The sequence below is a fragment of the Eumetopias jubatus genome, unplaced genomic scaffold (genome assembly GCF_037043125.1).
Source record: "Eumetopias jubatus isolate StellerSeaLion01/CBP00866 unplaced genomic scaffold, mEumJub1_p1.0 scaffold_8, whole genome shotgun sequence".
Classification (NCBI taxonomy): Eukaryota; Metazoa; Chordata; class Mammalia; order Carnivora; family Otariidae; genus Eumetopias; species Eumetopias jubatus.
Window position 1 is genome coordinate 141,154,903 of NW_028274814.1, and position 23,397 is coordinate 141,178,299.

Sequence of the window (23,397 nt, forward strand, 5' to 3'; positions counted from 1 at the left end):
ACGGGTTCCCCACTGCTGAGGTCGACACTGGTCTGGGGCTCAGAGGAGGGGCCGGTCTGTGGACAGAGCTGGTGGGCCAGGGGCACACGGGTGGTGAGCTCCGTGTTCCTTCCTGCGGTGTCGGATCTCACGCCTCTGGGGGTGCGGCTGGGGTCCTGGGAGGGTGGATCTCGGACCCTGCAGGGGCAGCTCCAGGTTGTGCCCGTGGTTGCTCCCGAAGCGCAGGGGCAACGCACACCCCACCCCGGCCACGCCATCCCCAGCAGAGCCTGGCCATCCATCTGAGCTTTAACTGGGAAATTAGACAGTGTTCACATCCCATTATGTGGCAGAATTAGTTGCAAAGTCGGGGGAGCCGGTTGGAGTGGAGAGTGATCTATGGCTTCATTAATCTGGGGAGACAGCGGTGGAAGCTGGGAGGCCAGCAAGGTCATATGAGGAGGCAGCAGCCGCAAGCCCCCGGGCACCTGGGCCACACCTGGGCTGCGAGCTCTGCCCCCAGAGACCCTGTCTGGCCTGCTCCCTGGGCACCGCTGACCACAGGCCTGGGCCTAATATGTTCCCTGATTCCAAGCCGGGCAGATGGGCCGCTGCGGCAGGTTGGGTGGGTCCCAGCTGCCCAGTGCAGTGGAGGGAGGGGAGCCCCCCGGGGCCTGGAGGTGTGGGGTCTGCGGGTCTCGCTCGGGGTCAGGGACACCGGGAGGACTCAATGAAGACTGAAGCTCAGACTGGGGGGACACCTGAGCCCCCGGGAGCTGGCCGAGGCAGGAAAGAGCCTTCAGACACCATGACGGCGCCGTGGAAGAATGGATCTCTGTGGTTTCTCTGTGCGCACCTTGTTACATTCATGGCGCCAACCACTGACCTTGCAGAACAAGGCTCCCCACACCTGGCCAGTCCCTGAGGCCAAAGGCCGGGCGTGGTCACCTCACTGATGCCACGTGCTGAGCGGAGGAGGGTGGCCCAGGGCACCGGTCACCATGGGGCGGAGGCGGCGGCCGTGCGTCTGCGAACATCGTGTCCCTCGTAGGCTCCTCTGAGCTCCACATCCTGGCTTCAGAGGCAAGACCCATTCTCTCCCTTTACAGCTGCTCAGTTTTTTAAAACCTAAGTTTCTGTTTGACATGATGGGAAAGCGTTATGTTAGATATGTTTTACCGCGATAAAAAAACTGCCCTGAAGTCACATACACCTGCAGTCAGATAGTAGAACAGTGAAGGGGCGGTGTGGTGCACCCTGCTCACCAGGGCTGTTTTCTGTCCTTGCTCAGGCCCCCAGCCTCTCTCAGTGGTCACAACACTGCGGCTCACCCGGCCCCCTCCTGCCTTTGTTAATAAAGCTTTATTGGCACCATTGTCGGCTGTCTGTCGACTGTCTGTCTGTCGGCCGAGGGGCTGGGACGGAGACTCCGGGGCCCGGAAAGGCTTGAGGTGGGACGGGCCACGGGAGCAGGACGGGCCCATCTGTGTCCAGCTCCCAGGATTATGTTCGGCCCCATGTTTGAGACGGTCTGCTCTTCCTTAGGACGACATTACCTCTCCATTCATACTCCCCTTCTCACTCCTGGCCCACGGAGCTGCGCAGACCCGGGCCTCCTGGTCCTCCCGCCGTGCTCCACTTCTGCAGCTCAGGGCCGAGGAGACCCGCGTGCTGCCGGGGGCCCGGAGTCAGTCGGTAAACAACCTCTACTTTGCCCGTGGGGACGGTCCGGGGAAGAAGAGGCTCCTCGGGGGCTGGGGGCCAGGAGGGACCCTGAACCCCATGCTGGCCTCCACTGGCCCACACACGGGAGAAGGAAGGAGGATGCCAGCGCCCTGCTCCCACGCCCATCTTCATCACTCAGCCTGGACGCCGGGGGCCGGCAGGACCCCCGATGAAGCAGAAGGAGCAATGGCATGCTCTCCACCACCAGCCTGCCTCTCCCTCTGTCTGCTCTTCCCCTTTTGCAGAGCTGGGTATGGGCAGCGCGACCAGGAAGGCACCTGTGAGGTGGGCTAGCTTCTCGGGAGACACCTTTGCCAGGAAGAGGTGGACCCGTAAACTGGGGCGAGGATCAGCTCAGGACCTAGCGGGGCTCCTGTTGCCCCTTCCCTTAGAGGGCAAGAAGGACATGCCCGGGGAAGCGGGCTGCCGATGGGCAGGTGGGGGACATACAGGCCTGCTGGGGCGTGTTCGGCCGCACACACACCGAGACTCGGGCTTTAGATGCTTTCCTTGCTCATTTGGGGACAGATCTGAGGGTCCACAAAGGTGGGAGCAGGGGAGGATCCTGAGCACTCACAGGAGCAGGGGGTGCAGGGTAGGGTCCCCCACTTCTCCAAGACACAAGCCAGGGCCGCAGACCCCTCCTGTGCTCGGGAACCTCAGGGACCAATATAGAATATGTCATGTTCAATTATTCTGTGAAAAAAAGCCAGAGGTTTCTCACAATTCAACACCCCATTAGCCGATAATTCAGCACAGATTCTCATCTAATGTGACGATATTTTATACAAATTATTTCAGACAAGAATTCAGTCCCTAATAACATTGATCTTCATAAAATTGTCGCCGGGATCTGGTCTTGGGCCCCTGTGCTTCTGCTCCTTGCTGCAAATCAAAGCAGATGACCGCCCACGGATGACCTTGTGGCCCAGAGCCCATGGGAATGCGGTGGGGCCAAGGCTCCGGGGGCACAGCCTACAGCACCCCAGGAGCGTGTCTGGGACCCATGCCCAGGGAGGACGGTCCACAGCCCCCATCCCCCTCCTCCCGGCGAATGCCCTTCAGGTCCGCTCAGCTCCCAGCCCTTTGTTGCACAGTTTGGGGGAAGCTTCTGGTTCCCAGGACGCATGAGGGATGAAGGCTAGTGGACTGTGCGTGTCTGTTGACGGGCACCTGCGGGCGTTTGACCGAAGATTTATCGCGTGACTCCGCGACACGGCACGGCCATTGCCCTAATACGTTATCAGGCTTGTTGAAATATCAATTTTGCACATGGCTTCACATGGCTGCCTGTGGCCCTGCTCAGGCCTATTACTTAATTCTTCTGTCATTAAGAAATCCAATCTCTGATTCCAGTGGCATTGGAGGGGGCAGGGGGAGGCAGTGGCTAATAGACCTCGAACCATCTGCTAATTGCGGTTCCTCAAACCCAAGTGAACAAGAAAGCGAATGAAGGAGGTGATGAGAGCCAGGACTTGGCTTGCGGGAGCAGAGCCCAGGCGTCTTCAGGGGTCTAGGTGCCACCCAGCCTCTGGCCCCGATGGGACTGAGCATGGCAGGCAGGATTTCTGCAGCCCGCACCCCAGCACCCGGGCCACAGTGCCTGCAGGGGTCGCGGAGGTGCCCGTGTCCTCTGCATTCACAGCCCTGCCCCTGGGCCCTGCGCGGCCTCAGTTCCATGGGGCGGAATCACTCAAGGGCCCCTTCCCTGGTTCTGAGACCCCTCTACCCTCCCTCCACTCTGGACGCCCTTGGAGTGATGGATGGCGTCGTGAAGTTCCAGCCCTCTCCTCCTCCAGAGGGAGGTTTGTTGACAACAGCTTTCTATACCCCAAGCCCCTTTGTAATTGAGGACATTAATTTATTTCTCCATCCTGTTAGCTCCATGCTAAGCAGGTCCCAGCCCTCTCCCGACGAAGTTTGTGTTTGCCGACCATTAATCATCCCCATCCCCCTTTGGAGCCCTTCCCAAAGCGGGGACCGCTCAGCGCACCTGCAGGAGGCTGCCCACTGCCACATCACTATCTATTCACAGCCCAGTGAAATGAGGCAGGTTTTTTTTAAAGAATAATCCCTAGCCTAAATGACCGTAAACAACAGACTCTCTCTGGGATCCGGCCCACAGCTGCCCCACTCCCGTCGCAGGGACCCCACGGCCACACTTCAGTCCAGGCCTTGGTTCGCAGCTGGTGTTCATTGGCAGTCTGGCCCGCCACCAAGCCCAAGTACCTGTTTTGGCTCCAGCTTCAAGTTCCCATTTGTATTGTTGGTAGTTTTCAAATAAATGTGCCTTAGACAATGAGAAGGAGGCTGGCAGAGGGCTGGCCCTGTCCCCTCCGTGGAGCCAACCCTTCTTCATCTGGGTCTCAGTAAAGCCCAGGGAGCCTAAGGCTCCAGCTGTCCCTGCATGGCACCAGGTTCTAGACAAGCGGCTTCTTCTCAAGCAAGACATGTGTTCAGGTCTTCAACATTACCAGGGTCTCTGCCTGGAAGTGCTTGTGGCCAGTGGAGACAGCGAGCAGTGCTTGGGTCCTAGCTCTCGGGCCGCAGTGAGCCCAGTGATCAGTGGATCCAAGACATCGGCCTATTCAAGGGATATCGGGGACACTGTCCCAGCCCAGAGGAGCCTAAGGAAATGTGAGGCCTAAATTTTACATGGATCCTGGCAGGAAAAGGAACTCAGAGAAACGCTAAGGAATTCTAAATAACATATAGACTCATTTAGTTAGCAACAGTGTATAAATGTTAATCATTACTTGTGACAAAGTCACAATAACATTCCAGGATGTAAGTAACAGGACAGGGTGAGGCTTCACCAGGACTCTGTGTTATCACAGTGCTTTCTATAAATCTAAAGTGCTTTAAAATAAAATGTTAATTTAAAAATGTCTATGCACAGATATGTTTACTGAAATGTCACTAGAACAAAGGGATGGCTCTGTGCAGCAGGAGACATCATGTAATGTACTACTACGGGACCACGAAAACGGACAGCCAGAAGCTCAGCTACACCCCAACGTGCTCAGATTTTAACTGTAGCTGGAAAGGCAGAATTCGGACACTCCACAGGGAGATCATGGCAATTCTGCACTACGCTGTATCTAGAAAATGAGAGGGAAGGGGCACCAAGGTGGGCAATGTGCCCTCTCCTGGAGGCGGGGGCCCCGCAGTCCAGGGACCGTTCACCATTTCGCTGAAAAATGAGTGCACACGTGAGCAGGTGGAGACCGTGGCGGGCAAGCCAACGAGGTCGCGCACCCCGGCTTCCTCTGCGGCTGCATGCTATTTCAAGAGCCGGATGCAGACATAATGTGGTAGAACTGAGCTAGAGAGACTCTGTATTTATTGCTAGCACCATCGAATGCAGTAAATCCTCCGGCCTCATTTTGCTAAACACACCACCTTGCAAACCGTGAGCCTCTAGAGCGAACGTGAACATCCAGGCCCTGAGAATGAGCTTTGGATCTGACACCATTCCAGACGCTGCCTGCTCTCTGCAGTTTTGCAGGAGAAGCCCGGGAGCCACCGTGGCCAACAATAGGCCAGCGCGTGCCCATCCTATTAGGAGGCGTCTGCCTTCTCTGCTCTGAAGATTAAAAATTTTGGGAGTAAATCCAGGTCTTGTCTGACATGACATTTTGGAAGCGAGAGCTCAGAAACTTTTGTACTCTGTGGTAATAGGATAACATGCTACAGCAGTTACAGTAATTGCCCGGCCCTCCCTGCTCACTCGCGTCCCAGAGATGCGCGTGCTCACGGTTACAGCCTCGGTAGGAATCAGCTCCGAGAAGGGAGTGCCAGGCAGAGGCGGGGCAGTCGCTCGGAGTGGACGTTGCTCAATGTGAACGTCAGTAAGAATGAGAAGAGCCAGCCTGCCGTCATCCCTTCGAAAAGCCGGGACGGGGTCTGCTCCCAGCCCCGGGAGCAGAAACAGTGGGATCCTGGACGAGCATGTCGTTGCTTGCTCAGCACTTGCTCAGCATGCAGCTTTGGACCAGGGGCCCCTCAGGTCTGAGCTTCAGGCTCCTGTCTGGGGAACTGTCACAGAAGGTGAACTTAGCATCCAGGTGGCTGTGACAGGTGCAGTGGTGCTGGGCCTCTCTGTTCAGTCCACTCTCGGCTGTGAGTGCACAGAAAGGGAACCTTCGGAAGCTGCACATTCGCAGTGGTCAACAGGGTGACAGTGTGGATTTTGAACACAGATATTACAAGAGGGCGGCCGAGTCCAGGCTTTCCTGATGCAAAGGAAGGCCAGGAGCCAGGAGCCGGGGGCCCCATGAAGATGGCTGAGTGTGTTTTCAGATGAGAAGGTTGGCAGGCAGGTGTGTGTCCAGGGCTGTGGACGAGCCCTGACCCCTGCCCTGGCCTCCAAGTCACAGGGGCTTGGTCTGACCCAGTGGCAGACTCTGCTCCGACCTGGAACTCCCACCATCCCTCAGCCCCAGGCAGGAGACTCCACAGGGCTTTTCTGATTCCTGTTTCTCTTCACCTGGGTCCCTCTGCCCTCACGGCTGGGGCTCCCAAGCCCTCCCAGTGCCGGGTGGGCTCATCTGCCGGAGGCTTCTAGAGCCGCCCTCACAGGTGCCGGGGTGCCGTCCGTCTGCCCCTAAGGTCAGATGCCGGGAAGGACCGAACACCTGCCTCTCCACTTTCCCCTGATGTGACCAAGGGTCATGCTGCCCCCAGCAGGACACAGCATGTGCTCGTGTGACAGGTGCACTGGGCTCTTCCCTGGTGGTTCAAGACAGAGATGGCGGTGCTCGGGGTGGGGAAGACAGACGTAGAGACAGACAGACAGGAGGGAGGGAGAGAGAGAGAGGAATGACGCGTCATCCTCCAGGAGCAGAGTCTGCAGGCTTGCCGGTCAGTTCAGAGAAAGGCCCAAGAGGGACACCAGCAAAAGAAACCACATTTCTGTACAGCAAAGAGACAAGTTGTGGCTCAGGGGACTCAACCAAACTGCCCCTTAGCAAACCCCAACCACTCTGTCCTCCAGTGCCCCCTTCAGTCCATGCTCTGCAGTGCTCCTTGGTCATTCCCAACGCCCTGCTCTGCTCCGAAACTCCCCGTGGTAGCCTCGGGCCCCGACGGGTGAAGCCCACCTTCCAGCTGGTTCCTCCGCCTGCAGGTCCAGGCCTGATGCTGATGTCCAGACCCCAGCGTCCAGTATGGACAGTCAGGTCAGATGCCTTGGACTCCCCGCGAGCCAGAGCCCAGTGTCCCGTGTTCACACGTGGGTGGAGGGTAGATAAACAGATGGAGAGATAGATGGCAGAGAGAGAGGATGGACCGACGGACAGATACAGATGGCCGGTGGATGGGTGGGGGCATCAGCGGGGCAGGTGCTGAGGAGCGGCTTCCTCCCCGGGGAGCGCACAACCCTTGCCCCACTATGCTGCTCCTACAGAGGAGAATCCAGAGCCGTCTCAGGGCCCGACGGAGGCCAGAGCTTCCTCTACCAAGTGCGCACATGGGTCACGTATGTGCACACCGTCAGAGTCAGAAGCCCCCGCTGGACCTGGCTGCGTGCCTGCCCCACTTCGGCCACCCCCACTCCTGCTCCTCCACAGAGCTCACCCCAACACTGAAAGCCTGGCCCTCGGGAGCAGGAGCTGCCCCGCAACCCCGGGGCTGTCCACTTGGCCACGAGCTCCTCCTGGGCCCTCCTTTGCTGAAAGCAGACGCCTCCTGTGCCATATCCTCTCTCTGAAGGGAGCCCTGTGGGCCCGCGTGGGCCGCTGGCTGGGAGGATGCACCAGGCTCCTCCCCAGTGGCAGCCTCCTGAGCTCACGTCCGCCCGCCACCCTGGGGCAAGGGACCGGCGCCCCGCCCGGCTGTCTCCCCAACTCACAAGTGTTCCAGAGACCCCTCCACATGCCCCTTGCCCTCTCTGGGTGGAGATGGCCATAACCAGACACCTGGTGTTTAGGGGTATATGGGGGAGTGGGGTCAGGGGCGGCTCCAGGAGGGGAACGGATGCCCATCAGCTGTGGCTTCCAGTCCCCTGGGTGCCGTGCCGGTGGGCTGGGGATGGGGGTGTGGAAACATCCAGAAGGCAGGTGGCAGGACGCCCGCTGCCCTGGTTGCTGGAGGCTGTGGGAGCTCTGCCTGGTTCTGACTTCCATGGACAGAGTCCCGTTTGGATCTGCGGCCCTGCCTCACCGACCTGGGGAGGCCTTGAAGGACTCGCCTGGGCCTGGTGCGCCTGAAGCCGAACCTCCCATCCAGCGATAAGCATGGAGCAGAGCTTTAGAAGGAAGAACCCACCCTCATGGGCACCATCTGTGTTTCCACAGAAAGTCCCTGAGCCGTACTGAGCTGGAGATGGGGGTCAGCCCGACGGGGAAGCCAGGCTATGGTCAGCAGACACTAAATGATGCAGCAGGCTTCTGACAAATAGCCTCCTAAGAGCTCGGAATGGACTCTGCGACACTCCTACAGGGCACTCAGTTCCCACCCGCTGTCCCCACTTATCAGGCTTGGCCCCCCGTGGATGGTCGTTCAGACGGGAGCATGGCTGTCTGGGCCCTGGGTCAAGGGCCCATCTGTAGTTGGGGAGAAGCCGCTATGTTCATGGCCAGAGGACAGAGGGCAGTGCCCGAGCCCCGCTGAGTGGATGGCGTGGGCATTCCCTGGGGGAGACGGATGCCTGTGGTCTGGGCAATCAGGGTGGCTTCCTGGAGGAGGACAGAAAGAGGAAGAAGGAGAGGTGCCATGTTCAGCCACTTCTCTCCCCCACATAGAGCTCTCTTGAGGAGGGCGTGCAAGCGAGGCTCTGAAAAGCAGCTTTGAGAAGACTCTGCAGGGACAGAGGGAGGCATCCGATGGGGTCACACATCAGGATGGTCAGCCAGCCGCGTGGAGCCGCCTTGCGGCCTTCACTGAGGACACGGCCCAGAGACGGCACACCCAGAAATTTCCACCTGAACCACTGGATTCTGGAGATCGTGCCACTGAGTGCACCGGCCTCGTCCCCCGGTTCTGTAATGAGCTCATGTCCAAAGCTGCGACGCGCCCCTGGGCGGACTCGGGGGTCAGGGAGGGAGGGGGGCACCTTTCTTCCTATTTGTAGCGGATGCTCTTCATCGGAGCAGCGGGTGTATAGGAGTGCGGGAGAGGATCCCATGTGACCCGTTATCTATTGGTCTATTTTGGTGACACCTCATCTATCTGCCGTCGTCAGGATGGGCTGCGCACCCTGCATGGGGTTTCCCCATAATGGGGTTTTGCTCCATTAGGCCCCGGGACTCCCACGCTACCCTCACTTCCATTCCCCGTTAAACCCCTTGGACGGAAACAAGAGGGCATCCTGCCAGGAGCCAGCTGCAGAGCTGGGGCCACCACGCGTCCCTGCACCACACATGGGACCACATCCACGCTGTGAGCTCAGAACTGCCTCTTGCAGCCACGGCTCCCACGTGGGACCCACGGGCAGATTGGGTCGGAGCGCAGCCCCCAGCCAGCCCTGTCCGCGATCCCTGGGATGAGCTGGGCGAGCCGCCTTGGGAGGGTCCCAGAGCTCAAGGCGCTCAGGCTCTGGGAAGTTCTCCGTGACGTTTAGGTTCCTGAGACCCCTTTCCGCCTCAAGATGAAGGCTCGCGGTGAGCGGCCCTTCCCTCTCTGGCTGCATCTTGCTCCCTCACGCTTTCAGACAGACCTGCACACAGTCTGTGTCTCTGTGGGGCACACGTCTGTCCGGGTGCAGGACTTGGGGGTGCTCAGAACTGAAAGGTGTGAGCTGGTGACAACTCTGCCCTGGGCAGGGGTCTCTGCACCTCCTTCTGCCTCCCGGTGCACTGAGGCCGCTGCAAGGTGTCCCGCCAAGATGGGGGCGCAGGGCCTTTGGGGCCCCTGGGGGCCCCTGACTTTGTGGTTGTGTATTAGTCCTGGTTCTCCAGAACCGACAGGTGGTGTAAGCGTAGGTATTCATATGTAGACATACAGTGTAGATGCAGACGAGACAGAAGAGACACACATTAACTCCCGTGATTGCAGAGCTGAGATGTCTGGGGTCAGCGTCTGCCCTCTGGAGGCCCAGCAGAGCCTGAGTGTCTGTCGTCTTGACCCCAAGCAAAAGCCTGTGTTTCTGTTCAAGTCCCAAGGTAGGAGACAAAACATGACGTTCCGGCTCGAGGCAGCCGGGCAGAGTGAGAGTGAATTTGTCCTTCTGTTCAGGACGTCCAGGACCCGGCGCCACCAGCCCGCCATGGTGAGGGTGACCCGCTTGGCTCAGTCCACAGATCCAAATACTAACCACGCCAGAGACACAGACTGATGCGGAAATAAGGTTCCTCAGGATACCGGGGCACCCCGAGGCCCCGATAGCTTGACACATAAAACTGAGTGTGGCCCTTGGAGGCTGGAGCCGCTCCCCTCCCAGAACTCGTGTGCCGCATGTGCAGGGGGGAGTCTCCCAGCCACCGGGCTCTCTACTTCCCTGCTGGGAAGCGAGAGCCAGACGGAGTGTGAGCCCCTGCCGACCCCGCACGCAAAGCCAGGCCCCAGCAAGGAAGCTGGCCGAGGGGCCTGCGCACTCCATCCCCACGGCGCAGAGATGGAAACAGCCAGGGTGGGGGGTCCCCAAGTCCACTCACCGCCAGCCCCGCTGTACTGCCCGGCTCCAGAGAGCCGGCCCCAGTGTTCACCAGAGAGAAACGAGAAGTAAACAGATAGAGGGAGAGGATGGTCAGGAATAGTCCGAGGAAACCAAGCAGGACCTGGGTGTCCTGCGGAGGCACTTTGGGGACAGGATCCCGTGTCCCAGGGCTCCTATGGGAAAAGCTGTAGCCCACAAGGCAACGGCCTTTAAGGAGGTAAGTGACGTAAAATGAGGTCGTGGGGTGGCGCTGACCCAGTGCAACCGGTGTCCCTGTGAGAAGGGGAGTAGAGACGGCCCCTCGAGGACTTGGGGAGGGACCCGGTCTACACACCTGGAAGGGAGGCCTCGGGAGTCGCCAGCCCCGCCCGCGCCTGGATCGGGGACTGCAGTCCAGAGCTATTTCAGCCTCTGGGCTGTGGTGCGTTGCTCTAGAAGCCGGAGCCGAGTAACACAGGTATGGGCACACCGTCCACGAGTAGAAGGCCGGCCCGTATCTGAGGCTCTGATCAGGGGCCAGCACACCTGTCTTCTGGAGAGAGTGCAAACAGTGTCCCCAGCAGGGGTGGCGTCCCTTCTCCGTGGCGTGGAGGAGGGAGGTCCCTGAGAGGTGTCCTCCTCAGCCAGGGCACCGCCAAACCTTGAGTGAGAGAGACCAGGGAGGGGCGCAGGTCGTGTGTCCCGGCCAGGGGGTACCTGTTTAAGAAACATCACGAGAGGAGATGCAACGGGCCCCCCACCCTGCATCGCCAGGCTGGCTCCTGCCACTCGGGCTTTAATTAAGAGGGTCACTAGGACTCGCTCCCCAGTCAGAGTTCTTGCATTCCCAGCAGCAACGTCCATCTCCAGCCAGGATGCGTCTGCCCGCACTCCTGTGACCCTCAGAGCCAGCGAGAGCTCACCAGTGGCTTCCCCAGCCTGAAATGAGCATGGCCTTTGATCCTGGCTTCCCTCCCTCCATGATTGTGCAGAAAGCCCATGGCCTGCTCCCCTGCATGGGAGGGCAGCCTGCCTGCAGCTGTCTCGGGCAACCCTGGAGCCGTGGACATGAGGGGAAGCCCGGCGACAGTTTGGCTGCCACCCCCAGGTCAAGGGTACCCTGCACTTTAAGCCGGCAGAAACAGTAAGCCTCTCGTAACTGTGTATCAGTAAGCTATTGCCACGATGATGCTGGGTAACATCCACCCCGGATCTCAGTGGCTGAGACAATAACCATTTATGATTGCTCCTGAGTGCACAGCTCAGCTTACACCTGTAAGATGGGCTGGCCGCGGCTGCCTTATCATGGCCTGACTGCTCGTATCTCCTGCCCATATCCCTCCATCAGGCTGGCCCAGGCATGTTCTCATGGCGAGACAGGGCTGCAAGAGTGAGCCAGCAGGTGCAAGATGGCAGGGGAAACACGCACGCGCTGTGCAGCCTCAGTCCCGTAACATCCCACGGCGGACACTGGCTAACTTCCTGTCCGGCAAAGCATGCCACACAGTCCTTATTTTGGACCAAATTCAAATGAAAGGGTTATGACTATTTCTCTTTTACACATTTCATTAAAGAATAGAGGACATTCATGGGGTGCCTGGGTGGCTCAGTCGGTTAAGCATCTGAGTCCTGATTTGGGCTCAGGTCCTGATCTCAGAGTCGTGGGATCGAGTCCCACATCGGGCTCCGCACTCAGGGAGTCTGCTTGGGATTCTCTCTCACTCTTCCCCTCCCTCTCTGCAGGCGTGCACGTGCACACTCTCCGTCAAATAAATAAATAAATTAAAAGAAAAGAATAGTGTACACTTGAGGGCATGCAAATACCGTAAATGTGTCGCTCTGAATTTTCACAAACTGAACATACTTGAATACATCCTACTCACATCAAGAAATGAAAACTCACCAGCTCTCAGAGAACTTCTCTCGCTCACTTCCAAGCCCCTCTGGCTCCACTGAAGACACCACCCTGGTCCCTAAACCCCACAGACACGGGTAACCTGCCTGAGCTTCCTGTGACGATGCACGCACGCTTTCACGGCTGGCTTCTCCCACTCGGGGTATGTTCATGAGCTCCCCCGTGTGGGCTCTGCAGCCGCAGCTGAATGCCCTCACTGATGTGAAGTGATGAGAGAGCGCACCCCATGTCTCTGTCCAGGTGTCTCGGGGGGTCCCTTCCAGCCTGGGGCGATAACGGGCTGTGCGGCGGGAACACCTTCTCATGCACACAGCTGTGCCCTTCTTCCGGCCACACCTGGGAACCCACCGCCTGGTCTCACAGACACTCGGAAGGGTCTCGAGTGGCCCCAAGCACAGATGCACCCCCAGCTGTGCGTGAGGCTCTGCTGGTTACACGGTTGTTCAACACCAGCTGTTTTCTGTCTTCGTCTCCTTCTCCCCTCCCCCTCCCCTCCCCTCCACCTTGTCCTGGACCCTCTGCTGAGAGGTCAGCCCTACACGGGAATGGGAACAGGAACGGAACCCTTAGCAGGGGTTCTGCTTGTTCCTCTCTGACTGTCACTCACGCGTCATGTCCCTTTAGTGCGGCTCGGCCGGCGGGTCACTCATGTAACGTCCAGTGGAGGTGACTCTGGGCACCCTTGTCTCATTCCACCTCATCTCGTGGCCCCTGCACCTTGGCGTGGCCGGCCCACAAGGAAGCCCTTCCATAAATAAGTCATCTCCAGAGGTAGCTGTTTATGTGGCTCTGACTTTTCCCCGATTTCTAATGGTGACTTCATTTCTTTATAAATAAAGGAGAATGTGACCAGAATGGTGTCATTCAAACAGAAAGAGAAAGAACGCTTCCAGCACAACATTTTGGGAAGTTGGAATTCTGTCGGTGAGCTGAAGAACTGCCACGTCCAGGGTGGGTATCCCCATCTGCCCCCCCAGACCCCCCCACCTGCAGGGAGCCCCTTGCGGGGGGCAGGCACGGCCGTAGCAAGGCGTCCACTAGGAGTGTGGCCCTACTTCCGCATTGCAGTCCTGACAGCGACCACAGGCTACACACTTTAACCAGCCACGCTAGAGCACAGGGTTGTGTTGATCTGAAGTGAGGAGACAGGCTGCCGTCCTCCAGGGAAGCCCCCTGACGTCTACACCACACGGCCACCGTGGGCCAGCCCTGCCACCCACATGCACGGCCACCACTGCCTCGTCCTCTGAAGGGGTGGGGACCCTGCTGATATGAAAGACAGCATGGCAGAGACGTGGGCTTGCTGGTGGGGCCGTGACAAAGCTGTGGGCAGGCGAAGCCAGCCCACGAGCCGGGTCCAGGCTGTGGACGTCCTGAATCAGCCCAAGCCAGCAAAGGGGCTTCTGCCCTCCGAGGGTGCCCCCACCTCCTTCAGCCCAGCCCTGCTTCCCGCCTCAGGTCCTCCAACCTGCAGGTAGCTGGGACGACGGGAGCCTGGGGGCCTGGCGGGTGGGGAAGGCGGTCCGAGGTCTGGCAGCCGAGGGAGCCTTCTCCCGACTCACAGTTGCCTCCCACGGGCCCCTAGGGGCTCCATACTGGTTCCAGCGCCTCAGCCCCCTTACTCCCCCTGAGCAGAGCCACGTTCCTGCCATCTAGACGCCCGAAACGGGAATCCTGACCCGGACCCTCTGCTCCCACCTGGCTTCCCTCTGACTGTTCAGACCACTGAGGCCCAGCTGAGCCAGTGGAACAGCCAGCCCTGGAAAGCAGCAGAGTCTCCTGTGGGAAGGAGGCCCCACATCTGCTGAGCCCCTGGGGTATCGGCTCTCTGCACCTCAGAGGGAAGCCCCTTCCCTCATGCACGGCCTCCACGTGAGTGTCTCCGCCTCTGCCTTCACCCATCTCAGGGCCGGGCGGTGGGAGCCGCCCACCAGCAGCAGCCGAACAGCACGGTGGTGGACGGAGGAGGGGAGAGTGGGCAGAGCCAGGTGGGCGGCCCAGGCCCCCGCTCTCCGTGGGGACAGAAGCACGTCATCCGGTCTCCCCATCCCCCTGGGCTCCGCAGGGCAACGGAAGTCCCATGTGATGGGCTGGACTGAGCCCCGATACCCAGATCCCCTGGGGTCAGGGTCCGCGGCAGGCCTGGCCCCGCTGGTCCCAGGGTCCACGAGCAGCTCCCTCCTCGCTTCTGCTGTGACAGAGCAGGGGTGAGGCAGCCCCTTCTTGCTGCAAAGGGCAGCTTCTGCCCAGAACGAGTGGTGTCCTCTGCGGAGACGTGGGGCAGTGTGGGGGTGGGGTGGCCACCCCTGCGGTCATTGCAGAGATGGGGACGGGCCTCCAGGGCTCTGCCGCCGCCGCGGGGGCTCCCCAGTGGGAGCTGGGCATTGCCGTGTTGTGAAAAGGACGTCTGTTTTTCAGCTGTTTTGTAAATTATTAAAAAATCAGCCTTCCATTTCAAAAGTGATCTAAAATGATAAGCTCAGTGAGGGGGAAATGCTGCCAAATGTTTTCTTATTAAAAACCGTGATGCCAAAAAAAAAAAAGAAAAGAAAAAAGAAAAAGAAAAAAAAAAGTGGTAATATCTTTAGAGAGAGCTCAAGTGGTCTGACCGGGTCTCTAGAGTAATCTCCTTAAAAGGTTTTCAATAATTTCAGACTTTTATTTGCTATTTGAGTCACTCTGGAAGCTCAGCAAGGCTTGTGGTTTGGGGATTTTATGAGTTTGTTTAATGTCTGCCGTCTCAGTGCTTCGATCCATTAATTCAGCCGAGTCTGGGGGCCCCCGCGACCTGTGACCCCATCCCCTCACCGGAGACCCCACCGTGTGTGGAGGGGACCCTCCAGGAAAGTCTGCCAACACCCCCGCCCACTGGGATCAGGCCCTCACCAGCTCCGGGTCGCCCCTCTGCCGGAGGCCACGGGGGCCGTGGGGGCCGTGGTCCAGCCAACTAGACACTGAGTGAACCGCCACAGGCCTCCAGGACGTCCACGTGGGCATCTTCCTATGGTCCGTCCCCCCACTGCAGGGGCGGCGCTCTGGCCTGACCATCAGCTCTGTGCCCCAATGGCCGGGCCCTGCATGCTGACTCCATGCACAGAGGAAGAGGCAGAGGCCCCTAAAAGCAGCTCACACGGGGCTCCCTCCCCGGATGCCAAGGGCATCAGCCCCCCGAGCCTGGGGCACGCCCAGAGGCCCCGAGGGACAGGGACGACCGGCTTAGGGGAACGGCGTGGATGCCCACACATCCACAGGCTGCAGGCACGGGGAGCTTCTCAGAGGTGGAGGGAGGGGTCATCATGCAGGGGCCGTCCGGGAGGCCACCCTGGGGCACCTGAGCTCAGGGAGCGGTGTGCACAGCGCAGAACTCCACACGACTCCCGCATTCACGGGACGGACGCCCCAGCTGCTGGTTCCGCCCTCATCGCTAGACCGTGTGCAGGGAACAGCAGAACTTCCTTTGGTGGCCCTTCCTCGTCACCCTCAGAGGCACCGGCTCCCACAGCTGGGTCCCAGGCCGGGCCCACTTCCAAGGAGAGGGGCCCTGACGCCGGGTCAACAGCACGGCGGCAGCTTTAACCCGGGTTGTTAACTGTCCCAAGTTATTTGTGCGCTGCGCTGAGTCCTCACTGAGTCTTCACACCTTGGCATACCCAGCACAGCACCCTGCCCTCATGGGATGAATTCACTCACGAATCCCCAGGGTCGGGGGCCACCGGCTCCGGCCCAGCTCTGTCTCCACCAGGGACAACGTCAAGGGGGAAGGAATTCAAGGCAGTTTGGAGTAAGAAAGCATAATCGTGTCTCATTCCCGTAACTGGTGCCAACCTCATCCCGAACAGCGGCGACAGGACAGCCCTGTGGTTATGCCCATGGGGACCGCGGAGATGCCCCGAGTACTGCCCCCCCCCAGAGCAGGACCTGGGGCTCTGCCACCTGCATGCGTGGGCTTCGATCCATGGGAATGGAAGGACCCAGTGTGCATGTGAGGACTTCCCTGCTTGTTTGTTTGCATTTTGGTTTGCTCCTGTGTTCTTGCCCTAAATAGTACGGTCACCCCCCCTTGAACCGCAGATGCTCACAGACCTCCCTCAGCGTCGCCTGCCTTCATCTGTGACCACACCTGCCCCACGGGCAAGTCAAGCGGCCAAGCTTCTTCATGTGTGAGTCCGGCTCCACCCGCCCCAGCTGCTTGATGTCCCCTCATTCACTCCCTCCTTTATTCATTCAACAAATAGCAGTTAGGCGCCCCCCCTGAGCCAGGCACCTGCTGCGACGATGATCACGAGCAACGCGGATGAGGCTCCCGACACCAGGGAGCTCCTTCCCCTGCAGACGGAAGAGCCTGTCAGCACTTATGTGCATGGAATAATTTCCAAGAGCAAGAGGATTGCAATGTCATGGAACAAAGAGACATGGAAAGACGGGGTCAGTGACAGCCATCAGGACACTTGCATGACCACAGGGCAAACCCACGCCGAGCACTTGGTTGGGAAGGGCCACGCCATTGCAGTTTTTCAGTCTTTGTATTGAGGCAAAATATGCACAAGACAGAATTTACCATCCTGACCATTTTTAGGTGCACAAAACACCATTGTTCGGGGGCAGGAAGTTCCCAGGGCTTCTGAGCATTGGATTTTTCCAGGAGGAAATTTCCGAGCCTTGAGGGAACCGCAAGCGAGCGGCAGGTGTTCTGGAAGCTGAGAGCTCAGGAGGGGGAGGTAAGGCTTGGTGCTACGATGCCGTGACTGGAAAATCCATCTTTGGAGCAGCTTCCAAGGGTGAGACCCCGCATCCTCTGAGGAATGTTGTCACCGCGGTGTCCTCGTCGCTCCGGCTGAGGCAAGACCAGGAGGCCACTGCCTGGGCGAGGCTGGGTCTGCTCGGGGATGGCGGGAAGCTGAGCTGAGACCCGGGCACCAGAGCCCCTTGCCCAGGCCACGACCGGTGGCAGCAGGGGGAGAGCAGGACCCGCTGGGAGGCCGGCGCCTCACGCAGCTCTCTCACCCACAGGCACCCCCACACACTTTCTCAAACGCGAGACCCCGTGTCTCCTCCCACGGCCGCACCCGCCCGCCCGCCACGGAGGAGCACAGAAAGCAGACAAGCGGCATCTCCCAGGCAGGGGGCCCCGAGCTCGGGGAAGGCGGCAGCATGATGGCAGGGTATCTGGAGCCAGAACCAGGGCCACCGGCAGCAGATGCGCTGGCCCCACCCGCCTGGCCTCTCCCACCACGGGGGCCCGTCCAGGGGGGAGCGCCGGCCAGCGCAAAGGCCCCAGGCCACGCCCGAGGGGCCTTCTGTGCCGATGCCCATGCGCGGGCCGCACAGAGGCCATGACAGAAGTCGGCACGTGTCCGTCCACACAGGCAGCCGGGGCCCGGGCTTGGCCACCACGTGGCGGAGCGCAGTGAATGGACAGCGCAGCCCACCGCCTTCGGCAGCACCAGGTGGGAGGCGGCGGCACCACCTGCCCCCGGGGGAAGGGCTCTGCCTGGTGCTCACCACACGCCCTGGGCCAGGTGGACACGGGGTCTTCAGACAGGTGGCTCAGGTAAAAGGAGGTCCTCAGGGTGGGCCCCGTACCTGGTGCCCGTGTAAGAAGAGGGACACATAGACATGCAGGGGGATGACCACGGTGCAGACACACCGAGGGAACGGTGTCCACACGGCAGGAGAGAGGCTCAGGCGGGGCCAGCCCTGCCAGCACCTTGACCCTGGACCTCCGGCCTCCGGGACCAGGAGGAGACGAACGTCTGCTGCAGAAGCCCCCGGGCTGTGGGTCTGTCCCGGCCGCCGCGGCACACTGAGCACAGGTGCGTGCCCACCCTGCCTCTGTGTCCTTGTGCCGCAGCCCAAGGATGCCTGAGTTTACCTAACGTCATCCCCAGCAAAGGTAGACCCACCAGGTGTCCCCGGGGGGGTGGGAACCACGTGTTCACTCGGGACGGGTGTGTTTGCGCCGTGTCTGCCTCTCTGGTCAAACGCGCAGGAGCCAGATCGCGAGGCTCCACCTCCAGCCCCAATTCTCCAGGAAGGACACTGAGGCGCGGAGGTGGTGACGGCCCCCCACGCGGGGTAGGTGGCAGAGCTGGGCCTCGCCCCAGGCAGGTGGGCTGCCGAGGCCGCACCCCCACCACGGTGTCACCACCCCCCCCGGGGACCCCAGCCTCAGCGACACCCTGCAGGGCCAGTGGGCCACGCATGCCACGGGCCTCTCTTCCTGCCCTAGGGTCAGAAGGTCAACCACATCATGGCCAGAGAGGTGCTGACTGCTCATGAGAGGGGGACCCGCTCGCAGTGACTGAGCCTCTCTGGGCAGGTAGTGTGGGAGCTAGAGCAGGAGGCAGCTGCCTCGGGCACACAAACATGCACCAGGACCCAGGGGAGGGAGATGGAGGGCTTCCTGGAGGAGGGAGCTCAGCCCAGATGTTGGAATAAGGGGCACGGAGGAGCTCCTGGACTCAGGGGCTGCTGGTGGGATGGGGAGGGCCCTCCCCACCCCCTACCTGTATGAGTGTATGCAAGCTCCCGCTCGCTGGGTGGTGGTCCCACCCCTGCACTGCTGGTGTGACAGGAAGGGGAGGAGGCGGGAGAGGCAGCAAGGCTGGGCGATAGGGCTTTTGCCATCCCCCTAGCAGGCTGGGTCTCTGCCCACGGAGCATGGAAAGCCAAGGGAGCTCCCAGCTGGATGGAGACATGGCTTTGGGGAGTGCTGGGGCCCCTCCACCTGACCCCCGACCGGCCGTGGTCCTGGGGACGCCGGCCCACCTGCCTCCCCTCTCTTGGTGTCCTGCCTCCTGGAGTGGCTCACTTGGTTTCCCTCCTGATCCCTTTGTAGTCTCAAGTTGGGGGGCTGCCTGGCCAGGGATGGGGGTGCCCTGAGCACTCGGGCACAGCCCCGGGGCCCCAGGAAAGGGCCGAGACTGGTGCAGGCAGATTCTGAGTCCCTTCCTTGTGTGGGCAGACGGGGTGCATGGTGAGAGGCATGCATTGTCCACACCATCCCGGCGTGGCACCAACACCACATGCCGGCCACGTGGATTCGCCAGCAATGTGCGGACATCCTTCCTGGTCAAGGCCCTCAGCCACGGAGTTCTGTATTATCTACAAAGGTAGCTCACGAATCCAGCGCTCCCGGCTTTGCCTTCCGCAGCAGACAAGCAGGGAGGCCACAGAGCGGAGAGAAGGCTCACGGAGCTGCTGCCCCATGGACCTCGCTGAGAATTGCTCGGGTGAGCGCTCACTCCTGGCGCCAGGCAGCAAAGTCAGAGACTCCAGCTGCTCTCAGGTCCGCTCCAAGGAAGGAGAGGAGACTGCCTGCACAAGTCTCCAGAGAGCCCCGGGCAGACGTGGGGGGTGGCGTCAGCAGCAGGGGGCGCGGCACGAGTCCTGGGCCCACAGCCCCAGCTCGTTTCCCGGGAGGAGGCGTCCCAGGCGGTGTGTTTGCATCCGTGGCTTTCTTCCCCTGCAGGTCAGCGCACGGGCCGTCAGCCGCCGTCTCAGGAACACCCAGGGGGTCCCCGCTGCTGCCGACGGGTGTGGCCCCCAGACAAACAGACAGGAAGGGGGACGACAAACTTCCTGTGTCCACCAGCTCGGGCTGCTGTAACACAAGCTCGAGGGACACTTATCTCTTAGGGTCAGGATGCTGGGGTTCTGAGGTCCCGGTGCTGGCAGACGGGGCTCCTGGTAGGCGCGTGCGGACGGCCACCTTCGCTGCATCCTCACCTGAGGGAGGAGGGGGCTCTGGCGTCTCTTCTGCTTCTCCCAAGGCCGCTGACCTCTCCCAACCCAAATCACTTCGCAGAGACCCCACCTCCAAATACCACTAAACTGAGGGTAAAGCCTTCAACCTATGAGTTTGGGGGACACAAGCCTCCTGTCCTGGGAGGCTCCAGCGTGCACAGAGCAGCGCAAGGGGCAAACTCCCCACGGAGCCACTTCCTGGCGTGGGGCAGGTGGGCAGGAGGGCCAGAGCGAGGGACCCAGTGCTCACGGGGTCAGCTGCAGCCCGAGGGGCGGGAAGCAGCAGAGCTGGTCCACGTGCATACCTACCCCCCAGGACCCAACAACCCCCCCGCCAAGGCCTGACCTCACGTCCTTGGGCCCCAGGGTCCCTTCTAAGGGTGAGTGTCTGTGCCCACCGCCACCTGATAGACCCACGTGACATCCTACTTATGATTTGGGGGCACCCCTTACTCTCACGGCCCCCCCAGTGTCCTGTCTAGAAAACAAATCACAAGTGAGGAAGCATTCTTTTAAGTGATCACTGCCCACTGGCCTCAGAGACAGCTGCCCACGTGGGGACCATGAGTGTAGTTGCCGCTACCGCAGTGAGGGGCACACAAGGACCCCCACCCCCAGCACAGGCGTCAGATGCAGGCTCCATCCCGACGAAGCCCTGAGGTTTTGCATCCCGTTCCTGAAGAGCTGGGAGGCCACGTCACTTCGGTTTCCTCGCCAGCCACCCGTCCACGCTCCCCACATGCTGCACGTCCCCTTTTTAAGAAGAATGTCTACGTTCCAGGTGATTTCTGCTCAGGATCTTGTCTCCTCCCTGGCTCCTCTAAGAACCGGGGGTGGGGGGAGGGTGGCCGGGGGCGAGGAGCACAGGGGGTGCAGGGGAGGGGTGTCAGGGGGCAGGCGTAGTCTCAGGCCGGTGCAGGGGCAGGTTGGGAGCAGGGCTCAGGCGGGCGCAGGGGGCGAGGGGGCACAGAAGGCTTCACCCCAGTGTGGTGGTATTTGGAGGTGGGGTCTCTGCGAGGTGAAACAGGGGAGGCACAAGGGAAACAGACAGGCTTCTTGGGTCGCTCACACGCGTGCTGACCTGTAACCCCAATCACAAAATGCACTTTCTTACTATTTACACCCCCGTCACCTCCAGAAACAGGTCCCATGTTGCTTAAAGGACAGAGGTTCTTGAAACAATCTAAACAAGGAGAAAAGGACCAAGATGGCCACATGGGGTGCGGGGGGGTGGGCGTGGGCCGTGGCAACAGGGTCAGGAGAGGGGACGGAGCAGCTGGCGTCCACAGCACCAGTCAGGTCACACATCACTGGGACACAAATCATGACCCGGGGACCGGGCCGTGGGACGTCGTGGGGAAGGTGGGCGCCTGCCCAGGGGTTCTGAGCCTCCGTCATCCCCGTAGCTGGTGGCCACTCCCCGTGGCCGCTCTGTGTCACGGGAAGCTGCACGGAGGCCAAGCGCTGACAGAGCTGACGAGATGACTTGGATGGGACCCTGCCCGGGACACACGTGAGAAGTGGGGTAACTACGCGGTTTTTGATGGAAATCTGAATTTCAAGCCGTTGGAATTTACTGGAAATCAAAGACGATTGATTTCACACCATCTAGACGGGCTGCAGTCCGAGAACTGGAAACAGAAAAGGCCGCCGCGCCCTCCAGGCCCCGGGAAAGGCCGACAGATCATCTCAGTTACGTTGCTCACGAGAGTGCAAAGCGTGAGCGAGGGCCTGCAGAGCTGCCTGGATCCAGCGCCAGCCGGGCCCGGAGCCCTGTGAGCACCGGGCCTCCTGAGAGCGTGCCAAATGCCACAGGAGCGCAGCCTGCCCACGGTCCTCCGCCCAGGTTGGGATCACACGGAAGTGCTCACAGCCCGGCAGCTGCTGAAGTTCTCAGGGTTCCGAGGCCTCGCGCCGCGGTTCCCAAGCTCGGATCCGGCCCCCCATGCCCAGTGACGATTCTGTGCACATTCCTCTGGTTCTGCTGAGTCTGTCTGGTGGACGTGGGCGCACGTCCTATCTTTGCTGGCCAGTGTTGCTCCCACCGTCTACAGCATGGGAAATACCTTCCCAAACCTCGTTAAGGGCCTTTTTGGCAAAAAAGAAACGTGCCTTCTCATGGTGGGCCTGGATGCTGCGGGGAAGAGCACCATCCTGTACAAACTGAAGCTGGTGAGATCGTGACCACCATTCCCCCCATAGGCTTCAACGTGGAGGCCGTGGAGGACAAGAACATCAGCTTCACCGTGTGGGACGTGGGCGGCCAGGACAGATCCGGCCTCTGTGGCGTCACTGCTTCCAGACCACAAGGTCTCCTCTTTGTGGGGGACAGCAATGACAGAGAGCGCCTGAAGGAGGCCCGTGAGGAGCTCACGAGACGCTGGCAGAGGACGGGCTCCGGGATGCCGTCCTGCTGGTGTTCGCCAACGAGCAGGGCCTCCCCAACGGCATGAACGCGGCTGAGATCACGGACAAGCTGGGGCCGCGGTCCCCGGGCCGCAGGAACTGGTACATTCAGGCCACCTGTGCCACCAGCGGGGAGGGGCTGTATGAGGGACTGGACTGGCTGTCCAATCAGCTGCGGAACCAGAAGTGAGCCGCGCCCCCCCCCTTCCACCTGCTTTACTCTCATGTGGTGTGAGTGCCAGAAGCTGTCTCCACGGTCGGTCACAGTGTGCTTCACCATGCTGTAAATGTGCAGACGCAGCCTGCAGCCAGGTTTTTATTTAATGTAAATAGTTTCTGTTCCCAACGGGGCAGTTTCTGGTACTCCTGTGCAGTATTACTCAGCTTTTCTTATTGTAAAAAGAGAATCAACCCACTGTTCAATACTGAGAAGGGATGTTAGGCACGCGGGGCCTCCGGGAGTCGCTGTGTCCAACCAGCCTGGCGCACCTCCTCTGGGCCTTAGATCTGTGTTGAGATCCATTTTGGTGGTTGTTTTTTAACCTGAACTCAGTGCATTTTTAAAATCGTTGCAAACACAAGATAAGGAGAACACGTGAACACACAGAAGGGAGAAGCCTGCCGAGTGTCGGTTCTGCAGTGGCGGCCAGGGTCTAGTCCACCAGTGGTCCGTTTCCCGTCGGGAACGTGAGACGGGGCAGAACCAGCCACGGTCCGTTCTGCGTGGTCACGAGAGGGCCCCTGTGACTCGCTCTGTCGCGGGTCATCCCGCATCCCCTTTGTGCTTGTACTTGTGCTCACACGGCCGCCCAGGAGACAGGCCGGGGGCTGCGGCCACCGCCCACGGACCCCTCGGAGGGACCCCGGCCTTCCCTTGGGTCCGCGTGGGCGCTCTGGCCTGCTCCGGGCTGCCTGGGGTCTCACCAGCAGGAGTGCGGGCGGGAAGGCCAGTCACCCTAGAGCCTCAGCCCCCGGAGCCCCTGTCTACATGGGCTTCCACTCCCTCAGCCTGCAAGGGTCGGATTTGCCATCAAAACGACGACCTCTACTG

The 23,397-nt window shown here is 60.3% G+C and overlaps 1 pseudogene; it reads left to right on the forward strand.

The window, feature by feature from the left end:
• The first annotated feature begins 21,995 nt into the window (after positions 1-21,995).
• On the forward strand, positions 21,996-22,536 carry LOC114218450 (ADP-ribosylation factor 1 pseudogene; annotated as a pseudogene).
• The last annotated feature ends 861 nt before the right edge of the window (positions 22,537-23,397 follow it).